The sequence below is a fragment of the Corvus brachyrhynchos genome, unplaced genomic scaffold, assembly GCF_000691975.1.
Source record: "Corvus brachyrhynchos isolate BGI_N302 unplaced genomic scaffold, ASM69197v1 scaffold363, whole genome shotgun sequence".
NCBI lineage: Eukaryota > Metazoa > Chordata > Aves > Passeriformes > Corvidae > Corvus > Corvus brachyrhynchos.
The window spans coordinates 1,284,891-1,288,415 of record NW_008237404.1 but is presented as its reverse complement, the minus strand read 5'-3'; positions in this window follow the sequence as shown (position 1 = coordinate 1,288,415).

The window sequence follows — 3,525 nt, the reverse complement described above, 5'->3', positions numbered from 1 at the left end:
CATGCCCTTTGCTGCTGAATTCTGGAATTTTAATAGGAATCTTTTTTGTCATAAATACTGCTGTTTTTTCTACAGTCTCTGAAGTGAGAAAGCAAATACGTTCCTCTAGTTTAAATTCTCTAAACTTCTAGACATTTTTTTTTTTATTAATCTGGTTAACTGAATCACATAGCTTTTTTTTCTTTGTTTTGTTTTCACATGTTTTCTTTATTTCCAGTCAACCTAAGGTTTGATAATCATGACTTTCAGTAATTTTTCATTGCTGATATCACATAAGTTTTCTTTGGAGTGTTAATTTGTGTAGCTGTATTAATAGTTTAGTGCCCTCACCAGCCATTCTGGGGAAATGCTCAATCACATGTATAACACAGCAGGTGGGATCCATGCAGTCCTATCTAGACCTCTGTCATGTAGAAGTCTACATCTAATATAGGCTCCCTCCATACACGAGGAAGAATTAAGCATCTTTAGAGCATGAGTCATGTCATCCTAAAGTAGATGCCTAGAATAGGTCAGATGATTTGTGCCCTAAAATTGTTCCTATTTCTCTATGTTAAAGAACAAGCAGTTTATATCTTGATGTCTCAATTCTAGCAGCCTCAAGTGACACAAGATTAATTAATAGTCTCATATCCAGGTTTATATCATGCTTTAAAATACCCTAAAAATCTTATTTGTCAAGAAAACTGAAAATAGCATTACTTTTTATATTATTCTCCATTTATATATTAAAAAAGAACTTTTAAAAAGTTTTCTGCCTCAAGACATTTTAGTAAAAATTGCAAATGCCGTGTGTTTCATGGGAAAGTCATAAGACCTCTCTTTTTAATAACTAAGTCTTTTAGTTCTCTGTCTGAAGGGTTGGGAAATAAATGAGTTAGATACATTAAAGGTCCAGAATAAGATCCTGATCTTGGTGAAATTATACAATATAGGGGGATTTAAAAAAACAAAACAAAACAAAAAAGAAACCCAAGAAAAAACTGTTTTGGCAGGCTGAATTATTTTTTGACACTCAAAAATTGATATGTGAAAAGATCTTTTAAAACTGGACTAGTTGGCTGAGTACAGGTGAAACAGTTTTCTTTTAAAAATGTCATAATAACTGAAACCTGACAGAGATGTCACGTTAGTGTGGTACATGTGAAGAGTGTGTGCCAGGAGCTCCTCAAGAAATGCAGGTTCCTTCTGACCAGTTCTGCTCTCAGGAGTTAAAATCCTGCATAAAGCTGATGAGTAAGCTCTTGATGACTCACTGTGGCAGATGCAGTCTTTAATTCCAGGAGGGTATAAGGGAAGTGGGTGTGAATCTCTAGTAGAGGGGAGTTAGGGATGTTCCTGCCTCAGTGTCTTGGGGATAAAAGTGTAGGTTTTTAATACAGCCCCAGCTATCAGCAATGCCAAACTTCTGTAAGGGGTAAGTTTGGCGTTACACATCACACATAGATTTTATGTGAAGCAAGGTTGGAACACCACCTACTCACAGATGGGTATAATTTTGGGGATGTCCTGCATAATTCATGTGTGGCTTTGATACTTATGAGTAATTCAGACATTGATGCCTCAACTTAGATAACACTTTTATAACACTAAACTTCCTATAGCAAATAACCTATGGGCTTTCATTTAAGTCCCTTTAAAAAAAAAAAGGCAACTATATCAATACTTTCTTCTTTACCTTCTGATATTTTTCGTAAGGTAAGCTGGTGTGAAGTGCAAGACAGAAAATACTGAAGCCTGGACTAGAGAAAAAAATTCCATATAATACTCTTTACTGGGACTAGAAATGTAAATTTAAAGCACTAGAAAGGACCTGGGAACCTCTTTCCCAGTTCCTTCTAGACTGAGAGCACACCAGATACGAGGCCCTTATGGTCACTCGGCAATATTCCCCTCTGCTTTGCCAGTGGCACAAACCTTCACTTTTCCACAGTCCAATTTTTTAACAAGCAATTTCATGTTCTCTTCCAAGTTAGCCATTATGCATGGAAAAATCTCCCCATTAGTAACCGTAAATCTCCTTTATTGTTCTCCTTCAAATCTCCTTAAAACTTCCTTCTGACACCAAACACTTGTCACTGGCTGGGCCTGTTGCTTTTTATTCTCAAGGCTGTTTTTCCCTTATCCTTCCCCCATGGGTCTGTACTATACACCTGTTGTCTTTCATCATGGGTTAAGATCATAAGCTCTTTGGGCATAGACCATCTCTCTTATTACATGTGTCTACAGTATCCGACACAATGGAACTGTGAGCCCTGAATGGGGCCTCTGGGTACTGCCATGATCCAGTTGATAAAGAATGATGATTTTTGACATGGTGAGTTCTGCAGTTTTTCCCAAGTCATTCTGCAGTTGTTCACACTGATACAACCAGTGTGTGAGAGCAGTGTCCTTAAATCCTAAAAATAACGGTAAATGCTTCAGAACTATTTGCCAGAGAGCAATGACTTTACTGCTTTGGTGGTGGTTTTTTTTCTGTTCTTGCATATTGAAATGCATGGACTGACATGCAGCAACTGTTTCTTTCTGTGGGTTTGTACAGAACTAGAGTGACGTGACCCTGCTCCAAAGCTTCTACATCCTGTCCTTCAAATTGTAATAAAGACTGCTGGAGTCAAATAAAAGGGGGGTGGCTCATGCGCCACTGGCGTGAGTCAGTTCCCTAAAGGTCCGTGTGGATTCAGGACACAGCTTTTCCCTGCTGCAGTTTCCCCGCTAGACATGGAAACTAGTCTCTCTCCCTCCTCTCGTGTTTAGTCACACTGGCAAGTGGGGGGATGCAGGAAAGCTGCAACAATCAGAGCTGGACTGCTGGCTTTTGTGGTGGGGAAGGCAAGGAGACCCACCCCCTCCACCGCATGCCCATCGAGCAGGAGGACATGCAGAGTCGATTATTTCTAACTAAACGCCTTGCAAAATTTCCCTTCTCTGGAGTTCTCTTTCCAGGCTCCACCAATGACCTTCCCGGACCCCGCTACCTCAGCGGTGCACATCATCATTCACACCGTGCAATCTCTTCCCCCAGCCCCCAAGATATTATGTTTCTCCTCCTTCTCTCCCTGTCTCTCTCTCCCCCCACCATTCCCCCAAGAGCCTGTCTTTAGGTTTTGTGCTCAATATAAGGGGCTGCCGGAGCGTCCTCTCCTCGTGCAGGGCTCCGCATCGTCCTCAGTCCTTGAGCTCTGCTCAAAAACGCTTTTGCAAATGCAGGAGACCCTCTGTCCCTTTGCTGATTCACACAGCTATTTTCGAAGGGCAAACCCACAATAACACCAATTCTCGGCATCATAAGAAGAAACAGAAACCCTCTTTCCCCTCGCCGAGTCTCTCCCGAGAGTTTTAAATAACTTCATTTTGAGAGAGGGGGAGGGGTTGGGGGCAAAGAAAATACGTACTTCGCATTGCACCCCTGTCTCCCCCCATGCCGCCTCCTGCTCGCTTCTTCCTTCCCTCCACCGCACTCTTGAGCCAGGAGCCACGGTTGGCCCGCGGGGCGTCCCGGGCGGCGGCAGGGCCCCGGCGCTG